This window comes from Oryctolagus cuniculus, chromosome 2, assembly GCF_051225735.1.
Source record: "Oryctolagus cuniculus isolate XC-2025 breed Fujian yellow rabbit chromosome 2, ASM5122573v1, whole genome shotgun sequence".
In the NCBI taxonomy this organism is placed as follows: Eukaryota; Metazoa; Chordata; class Mammalia; order Lagomorpha; family Leporidae; genus Oryctolagus; species Oryctolagus cuniculus.
The window spans coordinates 96,717,688-96,740,822 of record NC_142868.1 but is presented as its reverse complement, the minus strand read 5'-3'; positions in this window follow the sequence as shown (position 1 = coordinate 96,740,822).

The window sequence follows — 23,135 nt, the reverse complement described above, 5'->3', positions numbered from 1 at the left end:
ACCACTTTCGCGGTGATTTTTGGTTAAATTTCACCCGAAATACACAACAATTTGTCCAGATACTCCTGGATGAAAACAAAACGATCTGGTGTGTTGTGGCTATCTCAATCCCAGATCTTGCTACAGCCTCTGTGTGTGTTTGTGTTTTCTGGACATTCTCTATGGACTTTAAGGTTTTGAATGAATTTTAGCATGTAAGTTTTTGTTTTTAGCTGAAAAAAGCTAATTGGTTCCACCTGGAGTCAAATACTCCACACGTTCGAGTTTTCTAGGAAGAAAGCTTCAGAAACCTGAGAAAACATGATATTTCTTTCTGTAAACATGACATTGAATGCATTTGCCAAACAGGAACATTGTGATTTCCTCCAAAACCACTTTCACGGTGATTTTTGGTTAAATTTCACCCGAAATCCACAACAATTTGTCCAGATACTCCTGTATGAAAACAAAACTATCTGGTGTGTTGTGCCTATCTCAATCCCAGATCTTGCTACAGCCTCTGTGTGTGTTTCTGTTTTCTGGATATTCTCTATGGACTTTAAGGTTTTGAATGCATTTTAGCAGGACCCTTTTTGTTTTCTGCTGGCAAACGCTAATTGGTTCCACCTGGAGTCAAATCCTCCACACATTCGAGTTTTCTAGGAAGAAAGCTTCAGAAACCTGAGAAAACATGATATTTCTTTCTGTCAACATGACATTGGATGCATTTGCAGAACAGGAAGATTGTGATTTTCTCCAAAACTACTTTCACGGTGATTTTTGGTTAAATTTCACCCGAAATCCACAACAATTTGTCCAGATACTCCTGGATGAAAACAAAACTATCTGGTGTGTTGTGGCTATCTCAATCCCAGATCTTGCTACAGCCTCTGTGTGTGTTTGTGTTTTCTGGACATTCTCTATGGACTTTAAGGTTTTGAATGCATTTTAGCATGTAAGTTTTTGTTTTCAACTGCCAAAAGCTAATTGGTTCCACCTGGAGTCAAATACGCCACACATTCGAGATTTCTAGGAAGAAAGCTTCAGAAACCTGAGAAAACATGATATTTCTTTCTGTAACCATGACATTGGATGCATTTGCCGAACAGGAAGATTGTGCTTTTCTCCAAAACCACTTTCACGGTGATTTTTGGTTAAATTTCACACAAAATCCACAACAATTTGTCCAAATACTCCTGGATGAAAACCAAAAGCTATCTGGTGATTTGTAGCTATCTCAATCCCAGATCTTGCTACAGCCTCTGTGTGTGTTTGTGTTTTCTGAATATTCTCTATGGACTTTAAGGTTTTGATTGCATTTTAGCAGGACCCTGTTTGTTTTCTGCTGGCAAACGCTAATTGGTTCCACCTGGTGTCAAATACTCCACACATTTGAGTTTTCTAGGAAGAAAGCTTCGGAAACCTGAGAAAACATGATATTTGTATTTGTAAACATGACATTGGATGCATTTTCCGAACAGGAAGATTGTGATTTTCTCCAAAACCACTTTCACGGTGATTTTTGGTTAAATTACACCGGAAATCCACAACAATTAGTCTGGATACTCCTGGATGCAAACAAAACTATCTGGTGTGTTGTGGCTATCTCAATCCCAGATCTTGCTACAGCCTCTTGGTTTGTTTGAGTTTTCTGGACATTCTCTATGGACTTTAAGGTTTTGAATGCATTTTAGCATGTAAGTTTTTGTTTTTAGCTGAAAAAAGCTAATTGGTTCCACCTGGAGTCAAATCCTCCACACATTCGAGTTTTCTAGGAAGAAAGCATCAGAAACCTGAGAAAACATGATATTTCTTTCTGTAAACATGACATTGGATGCATTTGCTGAACAGGAAGATTGTGCTTTTCTCAAAAACCACTTTCATGGTGATTTTTGGTTAAATTTCACCCGAAATGCACAACAATTTGTCCAGATACTCCTGGATGAAAACAAAACTATCTGGTGATTTGTAGCTATCTCAATCCCAGATCTTGCTACAGCCTCTTTATTTGTTTGTGTTTTCTGGACATTCTCTATGGACTTTAAGGTTTTGAATGCATTTTAGCATGTAAGTTTTTGTTTTTAGCTGCCAAACGCTAATTGCTTCCACCTGGAGTCAAATACTCCACACATTCGAGTTTTTTAGGAAGAAAGCTTCAGAAACCTGAGAAAATATGATATTTTTATTCGTAAACATGACATTGGATGCATTTGCCGAACAGGAAGATTGTGCTTTTCTCCAAAACCACTTTCACGGTGATTTTTGGTTAAATTTCACCCGAAATCCACAACAATTTGTCCAGATACTCCTGGATGAAAACAAAACTATCTGGTGATTTGTAGCTATGTCAATCACAGATCTTGCTACAGCCTCTGTGTGTGTTTGTGTTTTCTGGATATTCTCTATGGACTTTAAGGTTTTGAATGCATTTTAGCAGGACCCATTTTGTTTTCTGCTGCCGAACGCTAATTGGTTCCACCTGGAGTCAAATCCTCCACACATTCGAGTTTTCTAGGAAGAAAGCTTCAGAAACCTGAGAAAACATGATATTTTTATTTGTAAACATGACATTGGATACATTTCCTGAACCGGATGATTGTGCTTTTCTCCAAAACCACTTTCACGGAGATTTTTGGTTAAATTTCATCCGAAATCCACAACAATTTGTCCAGATACTCCTGGATGAAAACAAAACGATCTGGTGTGTTGTGGCTATCTCAATCCCAGATCTTGCTACAGCCTCTGTGTGTGTTTGTGTTTTCTGGATATTCTCTATGGACTTTAAGGTTTTGAATGCATTTTAGCAGGTCCCTTTTTGTTTTCTGCTGGCAAACGCTGATTGGTTACCTGGAGTCAAATACTCCACACATTCGAGTTTTCTAGGAAGAAAGCTTCAGAAACCTGAGAAAACATGATATTTGTATTTGTATATATGACATTGGATGCATTTGCCGAACAGGAAGATTGTGATTTCTCCAAAACCACTTTCACGGTGATTTTTCGTTAAATTTCACCCAAAATACACAACAATTTGTCCAGATACTCCTGGATGAAAAGAAAACTATCTGGTGTGTTGTGGCTATCTCAATCCCAGATCTTGCTACAACCTCTGTGTGTGTTTGTGTTTTCTGGACATTCTCTATGGACTTTAAGGTTTTGATGGCATTTTAGCATGTAAGTTTTTGTTTTTAGCTGCCAAAAGCTAATTGGTTCCACCTGGAGTCAAATACTCCACACATTCGAGTTTTCTAGGAAGAAAGCTTCAGAAACCTGAGAAAACATGATATTTCTTTCTGTAAACATGACATTGGATGCATTTGCCAAACAGGAAGATTGTGATCTTCTCCAAAACCATATTCACGGTGATTTTTGGTTAAATTTCACCCGAAATCCACAACAATTTGTCCAGATACTTATGAATAAAACAAAACTATCTGGTGATTTGTAGCTATCTCAATCCCAGATCTTGCTACAGCCTCTGTGTGTGTTTGTGTTTTCTGGATATTCTCTATGGACTTTAAGGTTTTGAATGCATTTTAGCAGGTCCCTTTTTGTTTTCTGCTGGCAAACGCTGATTGGTTACCTGGAATCAAATACTCCACACATTCGAGTTTTCTAGGAAGAAAGCTCCAGAGACCTGAGAAAACATGATATTTGTATTTGTATACATGACATTCGATGCATTTGCCGAACAGGAAGATTGTGATTTCTCCAAAACCACTTTCACGGTGATTTTTCGTTAAATTTCACCCAAAATACACAACAATTTGTCCAGATACTCCTGGATGAAAACAAAACTATCTGGTGTGTTGTGGCTATCTCAATCCCAGATCTTGCTACAACTTCTGTTTTTGTTTGTGTTTTCTGGACATTCTCTATGGACTTTACGGTTTTGAATGCATTTTAGCATGTAAGTTTTTGTTTTTAGCTGCCAAACGCTAATTGGTTCCACCTGGAGTCAAATCCTCCACACATTCGAGTTTTCTAGGAAGAAAGCTTCAGAAACCTGAGAAAACATGATATTTCTTTCTGTAAACATGACATTGGATGCATTTGCCAAACAGGAACATTGTGATTTCCTCCAAAACCACTTTCACGGTGATTTTTGGTTAAATTTCACCCGAAATCCACAACAATTTGTCCAGATACTCCTGTATGAAAACAAAACTATCTGGTGTGTTGTGGCTATCTCAATCCCAGATCTTGCTACAGCCTCTGTGTGTGTTTGTGTTTTCTGGACATTCTCTATGGACTTTAAGGTTTTGAATGCATTTTAGCATGTAAGTTTTTGTTTTTAGCTGCCAAACGCTAATTGGTTCCACCTGGAGTCAAATCCGCCACACATTCGAGTTTTCTAGGAAGAAAGCTTCAGAAACCTGAGAAAACATGATATTTGTATTTGTAAACATGACATTGGATGCATTTGCGGAACAGGAACATTGTGCTATTCTCCAAAACCACTTTCGCGGTGATTTTTGGTTAAATTTCACCCGAAATACACAACAATTTGTCCAGATACTCCTGGATGAAAACAAAACGATCTGGTGTGTTGTGGCTATCTCAATCCCAGATCTTGCTACAGCCTCTGTGTGTGTTTGTGTTTTCTGGACATTCTCTATGGACTTTAAGGTTTTGAATGAATTTTAGCATGTAAGTTTTTGTTTTTAGCTGCCAAAAGCTAATTGGTTCCACCTGGAGTCAAATACTCCACACATTCGAGTTTTCTAGGAAGAAAGCTTCAGAAACCTGAGAAAACATGATATTTCTTTCTGTAAACATGACATTGGATGCATTTGCCAAACAGGAAGATTGTGATCTTCTCCAAAACCACATTCACGGTGATTTTTGGTTAAATTTCACCCGAAATCCACAACAATTTGTCCAGATACTTATGAATAAAACAAAACTATCTGGTGATTTGTAGCTATCTCAATCCCAGATCTTGCTACAGCCTCTGTGTGTGTTTGTGTTTTCTGGATATTCTCTATGGACTTTAAGGTTTTGAATGCATTTTAGCAGGTCCCTTTTTGTTTTCTGCTGGCAAACGCTGATTGGTTACCTGGAATCAAATACTCCACACATTCGAGTTTTCTAGGAAGAAAGCTCCAGAGACCTGAGAAAACATGATATTTGTATTTGTATACATGACATTCGATGCATTTGCCGAACAGGAAGATTGTGATTTCTCCAAAAACACTTTCACGGTGATTTTTCGTTAAATTTCACCCAAAATACACAACAATTTGTCCAGATACTCCTGGATGAAAAGAAAACTATCTGGTGTGTTGTGGCTATCTCAATCCCAGATCTTGCTACAACTTCTGTTTTTGTTTGTGTTTTCTGGACATTCTCTATGGACTTTACGGTTTTGAATGCATTTTAGCATGTAAGTTTTTGTTTTTAGCTGCCAAACGCTAATTGGTTCCACCTGGAGTCAAATCCTCCACACATTCGAGTTTTCTAGGAAGAAAGCTTCAGAAACCTGAGAAAACATGATATTTCTTTCTGTAAACATGACATTGAATGCATTTGCCAAACAGGAACATTGTGATTTCCTCCAAAACCACTTTCACGGTGATTTTTGGTTAAATTTCACCCGAAATCCACAACAATTTGTCCAGATACTCCTGTATGAAAACAAAACTATCTGGTGTGTTGTGCCTATCTCAATCCCAGATCTTGCTACAGCCTCTGTGTGTGTTTCTGTTTTCTGGATATTCTCTATGGACTTTAAGGTTTTGAATGCATTTTAGCAGGACCCTTTTTGTTTTCTGCTGGCAAACGCTAATTGGTTCCACCTGGAGTCAAATCCTCCACACATTCGAGTTTTCTAGGAAGAAAGCTTCAGAAACCTGAGAAAACATGATATTTCTTTCTGTCAACATGACATTGGATGCATTTGCAGAACAGGAAGATTGTGATTTTCTCCAAAACTACTTTCACGGTGATTTTTGGTTAAATTTCACCCGAAATCCACAACAATTTGTCCAGATACTCCTGGATGAAAACAAAACTATCTGGTGTGTTGTGGCTATCTCAATCCCAGATCTTGCTACAGCCTCTGTGTGTGTTTGTGTTTTCTGGACATTCTCTATGGACTTTAAGGTTTTGAATGCATTTTAGCATGTAAGTTTTTGTTTTCAACTGCCAAAAGCTAATTGGTTCCACCTGGAGTCAAATACGCCACACATTCGAGATTTCTAGGAAGAAAGCTTCAGAAACCTGAGAAAACATGATATTTCTTTCTGTAACCATGACATTGGATGCATTTGCCGAACAGGAAGATTGTGCTTTTCTCCAAAACCACTTTCACGGTGATTTTTGGTTAAATTTCACACAAAATCCACAACAATTTGTCCAAATACTCCTGGATGAAAACCAAAAGCTATCTGGTGATTTGTAGCTATCTCAATCCCAGATCTTGCTACAGCCTCTGTGTGTGTTTGTGTTTTCTGAATATTCTCTATGGACTTTAAGGTTTTGATTGCATTTTAGCAGGACCCTGTTTGTTTTCTGCTGGCAAACGCTAATTGGTTCCACCTGGTGTCAAATACTCCACACATTTGAGTTTTCTAGGAAGAAAGCTTCGGAAACCTGAGAAAACATGATATTTGTATTTGTAAACATGACATTGGATGCATTTTCCGAACAGGAAGATTGTGATTTTCTCCAAAACCACTTTCACGGTGATTTTTGGTTAAATTACACCCGAAATCCACAACAATTAGTCTGGATACTCCTGGATGCAAACAAAACTATCTGGTGTGTTGTGGCTATCTCAATCCCAGATCTTGCTACAGCCTCTTGGTTTGTTTGAGTTTTCTGGACATTCTCTATGGACTTTAAGGTTTTGAATGCATTTTAGCATGTAAGTTTTTGTTTTTAGCTGAAAAAAGCTAATTGGTTCCACCTGGAGTCAAATCCTCCACACATTCGAGTTTTCTAGGAAGAAAGCATCAGAAACCTGAGAAAACATGATATTTCTTTCTGTAAACATGACATTGGATGCATTTGCTGAACAGGAAGATTGTGCTTTTCTCAAAAACCACTTTCATGGTGATTTTTGGTTAAATTTCACCCGAAATGCACAACAATTTGTCCAGATACTCCTGGATGAAAACAAAACTATCTGGTGATTTGTAGCTATCTCAATCCCAGATCTTGCTACAGCCTCTTTGTTTGTTTGTGTTTTCTGGACATTCTCTATGGACTTTAAGGTTTTGAATGCATTTTAGCATGTAAGTTTTTGTTTTTAGCTGCCAAACGCTAATTGCTTCCACCTGGAGTCAAATACTCCACACATTCGAGTTTTTTAGGAAGAAAGCTTCAGAAACCTGAGAAAATATGATATTTTTATTCGTAAACATGACATTGGATGCATTTGCCGAACAGGAAGATTGTGCTTTTCTCCAAAACCACTTTCACGGTGATTTTTGGTTAAATTTCACCGGAAATCCACAACAATTTGTCCAGATACTCCTGGATGAAAACAAAACTATCTGGTGATTTGTAGCTATGTCAATCACAGATCTTGCTACAGCCTCTGTGTGTGTTTGTGTTTTCTGGATATTCTCTATGGACTTTAAGGTTTTGAATGCATTTTAGCAGGACCCATTTTGTTTTCTGCTGCCGAACGCTAATTGGTTCCACCTGGAGTCAAATCCTCCACACATTCGAGTTTTCTAGGAAGAAAGCTTCAGAAACCTGAGAAAACATGATATTTTTATTTGTAAACATGACATTGGATACATTTCCTGAACCGGATGATTGTGCTTTTCTCCAAAACCACTTTCACGGAGATTTTTGGTTAAATTTCATCCGAAATCCACAACAATTTGTCCAGATACTCCTGGATGAAAACAAAACGATCTGGTGTGTTGTGGCTATCTCAATCCCAGATCTTGCTACAGCCTCTGTGTGTGTTTGTGTTTTCTGGATATTCTCTATGGACTTTAAGGTTTTGAATGCATTTTAGCAGGTCCCTTTTTGTTTTCTGCTGGCAAACGCTGATTGGTTACCTGGAGTCAAATACTCCACACATTCGAGTTTTCTAGGAAGAAAGCTTCAGAAACCTGAGAAAACATGATATTTGTATTTGTATATATGACATTGGATGCATTTGCCGAACAGGAAGATTGTGATTTCTCCAAAACCACTTTCACGGTGATTTTTCGTTAAATTTCACCCAAAATACACAACAATTTGTCCAGATACTCCTGGATGAAAAGAAAACTATCTGGTGTGTTGTGGCTATCTCAATCCCAGATCTTGCTACAGCCTCTGTGTGTGTTTGTGTTTTCTGGACATTCTCTATGGACTTTAAGATTTTGATGGCATTTTAGCATGTAAGTTTTTGTTTTTAGCTGCCAAAAGCTAATTGGTTCCACCTGGAGTCAAATACTCCACACATTCGAGTTTTCTAGGAAGAAAGCTTCAGAAACCTGAGAAAACATGATATTTCTTTCTGTAAACATGACATTGGATGCATTTGCCAAACAGGAAGATTGTGATCTTCTCCAAAACCACATTCACGGTGATTTTTGGTTAAATTTCACCCGAAATCCACAACAATTTGTCCAGATACTTATGAATAAAACAAAACTATCTGGTGATTTGTAGCTATCTCAATCCCAGATCTTGCTACAGCCTCTGTGTGTGTTTGTGTTTTCTGGATATTCTCTATGGACTTTAAGGTTTTGAATGCATTTTAGCAGGTCCCTTTTTGTTTTCTGCTGGCAAACGCTGATTGGTTACCTGGAATCAAATACTCCACACATTCGAGTTTTCTAGGAAGAAAGCTCCAGAGACCTGAGAAAACATGATATTTGTATTTGTATACATGACATTCGATGCATTTCGGAACAGGAAGATTGTGATTTCTCCAAAACCACTTTCACGGTGATTTTTCGTTAAATTTCACCCAAAATACACAACAATTTGTCCAGATACTCCTGGATGAAAAGAAAACTATCTGGTGTGTTGTGGCTATCTCAATCCCAGATCTTGCTACAACTTCTGTTTTTGTTTGTGTTTTCTGGACATTCTCTATGGACTTTACGGTTTTGAATGCATTTTAGCATGTAAGTTTTTGTTTTTAGCTGCCAAACGCTAATTGGTTCCACCTGGAGTCAAATCCTCCACACATTCGAGTTTTCTAGGAAGAAAGCTTCAGAAACCTGAGAAAACATGATATTTCTTTCTGTAAACATGACATTGGATGCATTTGCCAAACAGGAACATTGTGATTTCCTCCAAAACCACTTTCACGGTGATTTTTGGTTAAATTTCACCCGAAATCCACAACAATTTGTCCAGATACTCCTGTATGAAAACAAAACTATCTGGTGTGTTGTGGCTATCTCAATCCCAGATCTTGCTACAGCCTCTGTGTGTGTTTGTGTTTTCTGGACATTCTCTATGGACTTTAAGGTTTTGAATGCATTTTAGCATGTAAGTTTTTGTTTTTAGCTGCCAAACGCTAATTGGTTCCACCTGGAGTCAAATCCTCCACACATTCGAGTTTTCTAGGAAGAAACCTTCAGAAACCTGAGAAAACATGATATTTGTATTTGTAAACATGACATTGGATGCATTTGCGGAACAGGAACATTGTGCTATTCTCCAAAACCACTTTCGCGGTGATTTTTGGTTAAATTTCACCCGAAATCCACAACAATTTGTCCAGATACTCCTGGATGAAAACAAAACGATCTGGTGTGTTGTGGCTATCTCAATCCCAGATCTTGCTACAGCCTCTGTGTGTGTTTGTGTTTTCTGGACATTCTCTATGGACTTTAAGGTTTTGAATGCATTTTAGCATGTAAGTTTTTGTTTTTAGCTGAAAAAAGCTAATTGGTTCCACCTGGAGTCAAATACTCCACACGTTCGAGTTTTCTAGGAAGAAAGCTTCAGAAACCTGAGAAAACATGATATTTCTTTCTGTAAACATGACATTGAATGCATTTGCCAAACAGGAACATTGTGATTTCCTCCAAAACCACTTTCACGGTGATTTTTGGTTAAATTTCACCCGAAATCCACAACAATTTGTCCAGATACTCCTGTATGAAAACAAAACTATCTGGTGTGTTGTGCCTATCTCAATCCCAGATCTTGCTACAGCCTCTGTGTGTGTTTCTGTTTTCTGGATATTCTCTATGGACTTTAAGGTTTTGAATGCATTTTAGCAGGACCCTTTTTGTTTTCTGCTGGCAAACGCTAATTGGTTCCACCTGGAGTCAAATCCTCCACACATTCGAGTTTTCTAGGAAGAAAGCTTCAGAAACCTGAGAAAACATGATATTTCTTTCTGTAAACATGACATTGGATGCATTTGCTGAACAGGAAGATTGTGATTTTCTCCAAAACTACTTTCACGGTGATTTTTGGTTAAATTTCACCCGAAATCCACAACAATTTGTCCAGATACTTATGATTAAAACAAAACTATCTGGTGATTTGTAGCTATCTCAATCCCAGATCTTGCTACAGCCTCTTTGTTTGTTTGTGTTTTCTGGACATTCTCTATGGACTTTACGGTTTTGAATGCATTTTAGCATGTAAGTTTTTGTTTTTAGCTGCCAAACGCTAATTGGTTCCACCTGGAGTCAAATACTCCACACATTCGAGTTTTTTAGGAAGAAAGCTTCAGAAACCTGAGAAAATATGATATTTTTCTTTGTAAACATGACATTGGATGCATTTGCTGAACACGATGATTGTGGTATTCTCCAAAACCACTTTCACGGAGATTTTTGGTTAAATTTCACCGGAAATCCACAACAATTTGTCCAAATACTCCTGGATGAAAACCAAAAGCTATCTGGTGTGTTGTGGCTATCTCAATCCCAGATCTTGCTACAACTTCTGTTTTTGTTTGTGTTTTCTGGACATTCTCTATGGACTTTAAGGTTTTGAATGCATTTTAGCATGTAGTTTCTGTTTTTAGCTGCCAAAAGCTAATTGATTCCACCTTGAGTCAAATACTCCACACATTCGAGTTTTCTAGGAAGAAAGCTTCAGAAACCTGAGAAAACATGATATTTCTTTCTGTAAACAAGACATTGGATGCATTTGCCAAACAGGAAGATTGTGATCTTCTCCAAAACCACATTCACGGTGATTTTTGGTTAAATTTCACCCGAAATCCACAACAATTTGTCCAGATACTTATGAATAAAACAAAACTATCTGGTGATTTGTAGCTATCTCAATCCCAGATCTTGCTACAGCCTCTGTGTGTGTTTGTGTTTTCTGTATATTCTCTATGGACTTTAAGGTTTTGAATGCATTTTAGCAGGTCCCTTTTTGTTTTCTGCTGGCAAACGCTGATTGGTTACCTGGAGTCAAATACTCCACACATTCGAGTTTTCTAGGAAGAAAGCTTCAGAAACCTGAGAAAACATGATATTTCTTTCTGTAAACATGACATTGGATGCATTTGCTGAACAGGAAGATTGTGCTTTTCTCAAAAACCACTTTCATGGTGATTTTTGGTTAAATTTCACCCAAAATCCACAACAATTTGTCCAGATACTCCTGGATGAAAACAAAACTATCTGGTGATTTGTAGCTATCTCAATCCCAGATCTTGCTACAGCCTCTGTGTGTGTTTGTGTTTTCTGTATATTCTCTATGGACTTTAAGGTTTTGAATGCATTTTAGCAGGTCCCTTTTTGTTTTCTGCTGGCAAACGCTGATTGGTTACCTGGAGTCAAATACTCCACACATTCGAGTTTTCTAGGAAGAAAGCTTCAGAAACCTGAGAAAACATGATATTTCTTTCTGTAAACATGACATTGGATGCATTTGCTGAACAGGAAGATTGTGCTTTTCTCAAAAACCACTTTCATGGTGATTTTTGGTTAAATTTCACCCAAAATCCACAACAGTTTGTCCAGATACTCCTGGATGAAAACAAAACTATCTGGTGATTTGTAGCTATCTCAATCCCAGATCTTGCTACAGCCTCTTTGTTTGTTTGTGTTTTCTGGACATTCTCTATGGACTTTAAGGTTTTGAATGCATTTTAGCATGTAAGTTTTTGTTTTTAGCTGCCAAACGCTAATTGGTTCCACCTGGAGTCAAATACTCCACACATTCGAGTTTTTTAGGAAGAAAGCTTCAGAAACCTGAGAATACATGATATTTGTATTTGTAAACATGACATTGGATGCATTTGCCGAACAGGAAGATTGTGCTTTTCTCCAAAACCACTTTCACGGAGATTTTTGGTTAAATTTCACCGGAAATCCACAACAATTTGTCCAGATACTCCTGGATGAAAACAAAACTATCTGGTGATTTGTAGCTATGTCAATCACAGATCTTGCTACAGCCTCTGTGTGTGTTTGTGTTTTCTGGATATTCTCTATGGACTTTAAGGTTATGAATGCATTTTAGCAGGACCCATTTTGTTTTCTGCTGGCGAACGCTAATTGGTTCCACCTGGAGTCAAATCCTCCACACATTCGAGTTTTCTAGGAAGAAAGCTTCAGAAACCTGACAAAACATGATATTTGTATTTGTAAACATGACATTGGATGCATTTCCCGAACGGGATGATTGTGCTTTTCTCCAAAACCACTTTCACTGAGATTTTTGGTTAAATTTCATCCAAAATCCACAACAATTTGTCCAGATACTCCTGGATGAAAACCAAAAGCTATCTGGTGTGTTGTGGCTATCTCAATCCCAGATCTTGCTACAACTTCTGTTTTTGTTTGTGTTTTCTGGACATTCTCTATGGACTTTAAGGTTTTGAATGCATTTTAGCATGTAGTTTCTGTTTTTAGCTGCCAAAAGCTAATTGATTCCACCTTGAGTCAAATACTCCACACATTCGAGTTTTCTAGGAAGAAAGCTTCAGAAACCTGAGAAAACATGATATTTCTTTCTGTAAACAAGACATTGGATGCATTTGCCAAACAGGAAGATTGTGATCTTCTCCAAAACCACATTCACGGTGATTTTTGGTTAAATTTCACCCGAAATCCACAACAATTTGTCCAGATACTTATGAATAAAACAAAACTATCTGGTGATTTGTAGCTATCTCAATCCCAGATCTTGCTACAGCCTCTGTGTGTGTTTGTGTTTTCTGTATATTCTCTATGGACTTTAAGGTTTTGAATGCATTTTAGCAGGTCCCTTTTTGTTTTCTGCTGGCAAACGCTGATTGGTTACCTGGAGTCAAATACTCCACACATTCGAGTTTTCTAGGAAGAAAGCTTCAGAAACCTGAGAAAACATGATATTTCTTTCTGTAAACATGACATTGGATGCATTTGCTGAACAGGAAGATTGTGCTTTTCTCAAAAACCACTTTCATGGTGATTTTTGGTTAAATTTCACCCAAAATCCACAACAATTTGTCCAGATACTCCTGGATGAAAACAAAACTATCTGGTGATTTGTAGCTATCTCAATCCCAGATCTTGCTACAGCCTCTGTGTGTGTTTGTGTTTTCTGTATATTCTCTATGGACTTTAAGGTTTTGAATGCATTTTAGCAGGTCCCTTTTTGTTTTCTGCTGGCAAACGCTGATTGGTTACCTGGAGTCAAATACTCCACACATTCGAGTTTTCTAGGAAGAAAGCTTCAGAAACCTGAGAAAACATGATATTTCTTTCTGTAAACATGACATTGGATGCATTTGCTGAACAGGAAGATTGTGCTTTTCTCAAAAACCACTTTCATGGTGATTTTTGGTTAAATTTCACCCAAAATCCACAACAGTTTGTCCAGATACTCCTGGATGAAAACAAAACTATCTGGTGATTTGTAGCTATCTCAATCCCAGATCTTGCTACAGCCTCTTTGTTTGTTTGTGTTTTCTGGACATTCTCTATGGACTTTAAGGTTTTGAATGCATTTTAGCATGTAAGTTTTTGTTTTTAGCTGCCAAACGCTAATTGGTTCCACCTGGAGTCAAATACTCCACACATTCGAGTTTTTTAGGAAGAAAGCTTCAGAAACCTGAGAATACATGATATTTGTATTTGTAAACATGACATTGGATGCATTTGCCGAACAGGAAGATTGTGCTTTTCTCCAAAACCACTTTCACGGAGATTTTTGGTTAAATTTCACCGGAAATCCACAACAATTTGTCCAGATACTCCTGGATGAAAACAAAACTATCTGGTGATTTGTAGCTATGTCAATCACAGATCTTGCTACAGCCTCTGTGTGTGTTTGTGTTTTCTGGATATTCTCTATGGACTTTAAGGTTATGAATGCATTTTAGCAGGACCCATTTTGTTTTCTGCTGGCGAACGCTAATTGGTTCCACCTGGAGTCAAATCCTCCACACATTCGAGTTTTCTAGGAAGAAAGCTTCAGAAACCTGACAAAACATGATATTTGTATTTGTAAACATGACATTGGATGCATTTCCCGAACGGGATGATTGTGCTTTTCTCCAAAACCACTTTCACTGAGATTTTTGGTTAAATTTCATCCAAAATCCACAACAATTTGTCCAGATACTCCTGGATGAAAACAAAACTATCTGGTGTGTTGTGGCTATCTCAATCCCAGATCTTGCTACAACTTCTGTTTTTGTTTGTGTTTTCTGGACATTCTCTATGGACTTTACGGTTTTGAATGCATTTTAGCATGTAAGTTTTTGTTTATAGCTGCCAAAAGCTAATTGATTCCACCTTGAGTCAAATACTCCACACATTCGAGTTTTCTAGGAAGAAAGCTTCAGAAACCTGAGAAAACATGATATTTCTTTCTGTAAACATGACATTGGATGCATTTGCCAAACAGGAAGATTGTGATCTTCTCCAAAACCACATTCACGGTGATTTTTGGTTAAATTTCACCCGAAATCCACAACAATTTGTCCAGATACTCCTGGATGAAAACAAAACTATCTGGTGATTTGTAGCTATCTCAATCCCAGATCTTGCTACAGCCTCTGTGTGTGTTTGTGTTTTCTGTATATTCTCTATGGACTTTAAGGTTTTGAATGCATTTTAGCAGGTCCCTTTTTGTTTTCTGCTGGCAAACGCTGATTGGTTACCTGGAGTCAAATACTCCACACATTCGAGTTTTCTAGGAAGAAACCTTCAGAAACCTGAGAAAACATGATATTTGTATTTGTAAACATGACATTGGATGCATTTGCCGAACAGGAAGATTGTGATTTCTCCAAAACCACTTTCACGGTGATTTTTCGTTAAATTTCACCCAAAGTACACAACAATTTGTCCAGATACTCCTGGATGAAAAGAAAACTATCTGGTGTGTTGTGGCTATCTCAATCCCAGATCTTGCTACAGCCTCTGTGTGTGTTTGTGTTTTCTGGACATTCTCTATGGACTTTAAGGTTTTGATGGCATTTTAGCATGTAAGTTTTTGTTTTTAGCTGCCAAAAGCTAATTGGTTCCACCTGGAGTCAAATACTCCACACATTCGAGTTTTCTAGGAAGAAAGCTTCAGAAACCTGAGAAAACATGATATTTGTATTTGTAAACATGACATTGGATGCATTTTCCGAACAGGAAGATTGTGATTTTCTCCAAAACCACTTTCACGGTGATTTTTGGTTAAATTTCACCGGAAATCCACAACAATTAGTCTGGATACTCCTGGATGCAAACAAAACTATCTGGTGTGTTGTGGCTATCTCAATCCCAGATCTTGCTACAGCCTCTTGGTTTGTTTGAGTTTTCTGGACATTCTCCATGGACTTTAAGGTTTTGAATGCATTTTAGCATGTAAGTTTTTGTTTTTAGCTGCCAAAAGCTAATTGGTTCCACCTGGAGTCAAATACTCCACACATTTGAGTTTTCTAGGAAGAAAGCTCCAGAAACCTGAGAAAACATGATATTTCTTTCTGGAAACATGACATTGGATGCATTTGCCGAACTGGAAGATTGTGATCTTCTCCAAAACCACATTCACGGTGATTTTTGGTTAAATTTCACCCGAAATCCACAACAATTTGTCCAAATACTCCTGGATGAAAACCAAAAGCTATCTGGTGTGTTGTGGCTATCTCAATCCCAGATCTTGCTACAACTTCTGTTTTTGTTTGTGTTTTCTGGACATTCTCTATGGACTTTAAGGTTTTGAATGCATTTTAGCATGTAGTTTCTGTTTTTAGCTGCCAAAAGCTAATTGATTCCACCTTGAGTCAAATACTCCACACATTCGAGTTTTCTAGGAAGAAAGCTTCAGAAACCTGAGAAAACATGATATTTCTTTCTGTAAACAAGACATTGGATGCATTTGCCAAACAGGAAGATTGTGATCTTCTCCAAAACCACATTCACGGTGATTTTTGGTTAAATTTCACCCGAAATCCACAACAATTTGTCCAGATACTTATGAATAAAACAAAACTATCTGGTGATTTGTAGCTATCTCAATCCCAGATCTTGCTACAGCCTCTGTGTGTGTTTGTGTTTTCTGTATATTCTCTATGGACTTTAAGGTTTTGAATGCATTTTAGCAGGTCCCTTTTTGTTTTCTGCTGGCAAACGCTGATTGGTTACCTGGAGTCAAATACTCCACACATTCGAGTTTTCTAGGAAGAAAGCTTCAGAAACCTGAGAAAACATGATATTTCTTTCTGTAAACATGACATTGGATGCATTTGCTGAACAGGAAGATTGTGCTTTTCTCAAAAACCACTTTCATGGTGATTTTTGGTTAAATTTCACCCAAAATCCACAACAATTTGTCCAGATACTCCTGGATGAAAACAAAACTATCTGGTGATTTGTAGCTATCTCAATCCCAGATCTTGCTACAGCCTCTGTGTGTGTTTGTGTTTTCTGTATATTCTCTATGGACTTTAAGGTTTTGAATGCATTTTAGCAGGTCCCTTTTTGTTTTCTGCTGGCAAACGCTGATTGGTTACCTGGAGTCAAATACTCCACACATTCGAGTTTTCTAGGAAGAAAGCTTCAGAAACCTGAGAAAACATGATATTTCTTTCTGTAAACATGACATTGGATGCATTTGCTGAACAGGAAGATTGTGCTTTTCTCAAAAACCACTTTCATGGTGATTTTTGGTTAAATTTCACCCAAAATCCACAACAATTTGTCCAGATACTCCTGGATGAAAACAAAACTATCTGGTGATTTGTAGCTATCTCAATCCCAGATCTTGCTACAGCCTCTTTGTTTGTTTGTGTTTTCTGGACATTCTCTATGGACTTTACGGTTTTGAATGCATTTTAGCATGTAAGTTTTTGTTTTTAGCTGCCAAACGCTAATTGGTTCCACCTGGAGTCAAATACTCCACACATTCGAGTTTTTTAGGAAGAAAGCTTCAGAAACCTGAGAATACATGATATTTGTATTTGTAAACATGACATTGGATGCATTTGCCGAACAGGAAGATTGTGCTTTTCTCCAAAACCACTTTCACGGAGATTTTTGGTTAAATTTCACCGGAAATCCACAACAATTTGTCCAGATACTCCTGGATGAAAACAAAACTATCTGGTGATTTGTAGCTATGTCAATCACAGATCTTGCTACAGCCTCTGTGTGTGTTTGTGTTTTCTGGATATTCTCTATGGACTTTAAGGTTATGAATGCATTTTAGCAGGACCCATTTTGTTTTCTGCTGGCGAACGCTAATTGGTTCCACCTGGAGTCAAATCCTCCACACATTCGAGTTTTCTAGGAAGAAAGCTTCAGAAACCTGACAAAACATGATATTTGTATTTGTAAACATGACATTGGATGCATTTCCCGAACAGGATGATTGTGCTTTTCTCCAAAACCACTTTCACTGAGATTTTTGGTTAAATTTCATCCAAAATCCACAACAATTTGTCCAGATACTCCTGGATGAAAACAAAACTATCTGGTGTGTTGTGGCTATCTCAATCCCAGATCTTGCTACAACTTCTGTTTTTGTTTGTGTTTTCTGGACATTCTCTATGGACTTTACGGTTTTGAATGCATTTTAGCATGTAAGTTTTTGTTTATAGCTGCCAAAAGCTAATTGATTCCACCTTGAGTCAAATACTCCACACATTCGAGTTTTCTAGGAAGAAAGCTTCAGAAACCTGAGAAAACATGATATTTCTTTCTGTAAACATGACATTGGATGCATTTGCCAAACAGGAAGATTGTGATCTTCTCCAAAACCACATTCACGGTGATTTTTGGTTAAATTTCACCCGAAATCCACAACAATTTGTCCAGATACTCCTGGATGAAAACAAAACTATCTGGTGATTTGTAGCTATCTCAATCCCAGATCTTGCTACAGCCTCTGTGTGTGTTTGTGTTTTCTGTATATTCTCTATGGACTTTAAGGTTTTGAATGCATTTTAGCAGGTCCCTTTTTGTTTTCTGCTGGCAAACGCTGATTGGTTACCTGGAGTCAAATACTCCACACATTCGAGTTTTCTAGGAAGAAACCTTCAGAAACCTGAGAAAACATGATATTTGTATTTGTAAACATGACATTGGATGCATTTGCCGAACAGGAAGATTGTGATTTCTCCAAAACCACTTTCACGGTGATTTTTCGTTAAATTTCACCCAAAGTACACAACAATTTGTCCAGATACTCCTGGATGAAAAGAAAACTATCTGGTGTGTTGTGGCTATCTCAATCCCAGATCTTGCTACAGCCTCTGTGTGTGTTTGTGTTTTCTGGACATTCTCTATGGACTTTAAGGTTTTGATGGCATTTTAGCATGTAAGTTTTTGTTTTTAGCTGCCAAAAGCTAATTGGTTCCACCTGGAGTCAAATACTCCACACATTCGAGTTTTCTAGGAAGAAAGCTTCAGAAACCTGAGAAAACATGATATTTGTATTTGTAAACATGACATTGGATGCATTTTCCGAACAGGAAGATTGTGATTTTCTCCAAAACCACTTTCACGGTGATTTTTGGTTAAATTTCACCGGAAATCCACAACAATTAGTCTGGATACTCCTGGATGCAAACAAAACTATCTGGTGTGTTGTGGCTATCTCAATCCCAGATCTTGCTACAGCCTCTTGGTTTGTTTGAGTTTTCTGGACATTCTCCATGGACTTTAAGGTTTTGAATGCATTTTAGCATGTAAGTTTTTGTTTTTAGCTGCCAAAAGCTAATTGGTTCCACCTGGAGTCAAATACTCCACACATTTGAGTTTTCTAGGAAGAAAGCTCCAGAAACCTGAGAAAACATGATATTTCTTTCTGGAAACATGACATTGGATGCATTTGCCGAACTGGAAGATTGTGATCTTCTCCAAAACCACATTCACGGTGATTTTTGGTTAAATTTCACCCGAAATCCACAACAATTTGTCCAGATACTCCTGGATGAAAACAAAACTATCTGGTGATTTGTAGCTATCTCAATCCCAGATCTTGCTACAGCCTCTGTGTGTGTTTGTGTTTTCTGTATATTCTCTATGGACTTTAAGGTTTTGAATGCATTTTAGCAGGTCCCTTTTTGTTTTCTGCTGGCAAACGCTGATTGGTTACCTGGAGTCAAATACTCCACACATTCGAGTTTTCTAGGAAGAAACCTTCAGAAACCTGAGAAAACATGATATTTGTATTTGTAAACATGACATTGGATGCATTTGCCGAACAGGAAGATTGTGATTTCTCCAAAACCACTTTCACGGTGATTTTTCGTTAAATTTCACCCAAAGTACACAACAATTTGTCCAGATACTCCTGGATGAAAAGAAAACTATCTGGTGTGTTGTGGCTATCTCAATCCCAGATCTTGCTACAGCCTCTGTGTGTGTTTGTGTTTTCTGGACATTCTCTATGGACTTTAAGGTTTTGATGGCATTTTAGCATGTAAGTTTTTGTTTTTAGCTGCCAAAAGCTAATTGGTTCCACCTGGAGTCAAATACTCCACACATTCGAGTTTTCTAGGAAGAAAGCTTCAGAAATCTGAGAAAACATGATATTTGTATTTGTAAACATGACATTGGATGCATTTTCCGAACAGGAAGATTGTGATTTTCTCCAAAACCACTTTCACGGTGATTTTTGGTTAAATTTCACCGGAAATCCACAACAATTAGTCTGGATACTCCTGGATGCAAACAAAACTATCTGGTGTGTTGTGGCTATCTCAATCCCAGATCTTGCTACAGCCTCTTGGTTTGTTTGAGTTTTCTGGACATTCTCTATGGACTTTAAGGTTTTGAATGCATTTCAGCATGTAAGTTTTTGTTTTTAGCTGAAAAAAGCTAATTGATTCCACCTGGAGTCAAATACTCCACACATTCGAGTTTTCTAGGAAGAAAGCTTCAGAAACCTGAGTAAACATGATATTTCTTTCTGTAAACATGACATCGGATGCATTTGCTGAACAGGAAGATTGTGCTTTTCTCAAAAACCACTTTCATGGTGATTTTTGGTTAAATTTCACCCAAAATACACAACAATTTGTCCAGATACTCCTGGATGAAAACAAAACTATCTGGTGATTTGTAGCTATCTCAATCCCAGATCTTGCTACAGCCTCTTTGTTTGTTTGTGTTTTCTGGACATTCTCTATGGACTTTAAGGTTTTGAATGCATTTTAGCATGTAAGTTTTTGTTTTTAGCTGCCAAACGCTAATTGGTTCCACCTGGAGTCAAATACTCCACACTTTCGAGTTTTTTAGGAAGAAAGCTTCAGAAACCTGAGAAAACATGATATTTGTATTCGTAAACATGACATTGGATGCATTTGCCGAACAGGAAGATTGTGCTTTTCTCCAAAACCACTTTCACGGTGATTTTTGGTTAAATTTCACCAGAAATCCACAACAATTTGTCCAGATACTCCTGGATGAAAACAAAACTATCTGGTGATTTGTAGCTATGTCAATCACAGATCTTGCTACAGCCTCTGTGTGTGTTTGTGTTTTCTGGATATTCTCTATGGACTTTAAGGTTATGAATGCATTTTAGCAGGACCCATTTTGTTTTCTGCTGGCGAACGCTAATTGGTTCCACCTGGAGTCAAATCCGCCACACATTCGAGTTTTCTAGGAAGAAAGCTTCAGAAACCTGACAAAACATGATATTTTTATTTGTAAACATGACATTGGATACATTTCCCGAACCGGATGATTGTGCTTTTCTCCAAAACCACTTTCACGGAGATTTTTGGTTAAATTTCATCCGAAATCCACAACAATTTGTCCAGATACTCCTGGATGAAAACAAAACTATCTGGTGTGTTGTGGCTATCTCAATCCCAGATCTTGCTACAACTTCTGTTTTTGTTTGTGTTTTCTGGACATTCTCTATGGACTTTACGGTTTTGAATGCATTTTAGCATGTAAGTTTTTGTTTTTAGCTGCCAAAAGCTAATTGGTTCCACCTGGAGTCAAATACTCCACACATTCGAGTTTTCTAGGAAGAAAGCTTCAGAAACCTGAGAAAACATGGTATTTCTTTCTGTAAACATGACATTGGATGCATTTGCCAAACAGGAAGATTGTGATCTTCTCCAAAACCACATTCACGGTGATTTTTGGTTAAATTTCACCCGAAATCCACAACAATTTGTCCAGATACTCCTGGATGAAAACAAAACTATCTGGTGATTTGTAGCTATCTCAATCCCAGATCTTGCTACAGCCTCTGTGTGTGTTTGTGTTTTCTGTATATTCTCTATGGACTTTAAGGTTTTGAATGCATTTTAGCAGGTCCCTTTTTGTTTTCTGCTGGCAAACGCTGATTGGTTACCTGGAGTCAAATCCTCCACACATTCGAGTTTTCTAGGAAGAAACCTTCAGAAACCTGAGAAAACATGATATTTGTATTTGTAAACATGACATTGGATGCATTTGCCGAACAGGAAGATTGTGATTTCTCCAAAACCACTTTCACGGTGATTTTTCGTTAAATTTCACCCAAAGTACACAACAATTTGTCCAGATACTCCTGGATGAAAAGAAAACTATCTGGTGTGTTGTGGCTATCTCAATCCCAGATCTTGCTACAGCCTCTGTGTGTGTTTGTGTTTTCTGGACATTCTCTATGGACTTTAAGGTTTTGATGGCATTTTAGCATGTAAGTTTTTGTTTTTAGCTGCCAAAAGCTAATTGGTTCCACCTGGAGTCAAATACTCCACACATTCGAGTTTTCTAGGAAGAAAGCTTCAGAAATCTGAGAAAACATGATATTTGTATTTGTAAACATGACATTGGATGCATTTTCCGAACAGGAAGATTGTGATTTTCTCCAAAACCACTTTCACGGTGATTTTTGGTTAAATTTCACCGGAAATCCACAACAATTAGTCTGGATACTCCTGGATGCAAACAAAACTATCTGGTGTGTTGTGGCTATCTCAATCCCAGATCTTGCTACAGCCTCTTGGTTTGTTTGAGTTTTCTGGACATTCTCCATGGACTTTAAGGTTTTGAATGCATTTTAGCATGTAAGTTTTTGTTTTTAGCTGCCAAAAGCTAATTGGTTCCACCTGGAGTCAAATACTCCACACATTTGAGTTTTCTAGGAAGAAAGCTCCAGAAACCTGAGAAAACATGATATTTCTTTCTGGAAACATGACATTGGATGCATTTGCCGAACTGGAAGATTGTGATCTTCTCCAAAACCACATTCACGGTGATTTTTGGTTAAATTTCACCCGAAATCCACAACAATTTGTCCAGATACTCCTGGATGAAAACAAAACTATCTGGTGATTTGTAGCTATCTCAATCCCAGATCTTGCTACAGCCTCTGTGTGTGTTTGTGTTTTCTGTATATTCTCTATGGACTTTAAGGTTTTGAATGCATTTTAGCAGGTCCCTTTTTGTTTTCTGCTGGCAAACGCTGATTGGTTACCTGGAGTCAAATACTCCACACATTCGAGTTTTCTAGGAAGAAAGCTTCAGAAACCTGAGAAAACATGATATTTGTATTTGTAAACATGACATTGGATGCATTTGCCGAACAGGAAGATTGTGCTTTTCTCCAAAACCACTTTCACGGAGATTTTTGGTTAAATTTCACCGGAAATCCACAACAATTTGTCCAGATACTCCTGGATGAAAACAAAACTATCTGGTGATTTGTAGCTATGTCAATCACAGATCTTGCTACAGCCTCTGTGTGTGTTTGTGTTTTCTGGATATTCTCTATGGACTTTAAGGTTATGAATGCATTTTAGCAGGACCCATTTTGTTTTCTGCTGGCGAACGCTAATTGGTTCCACC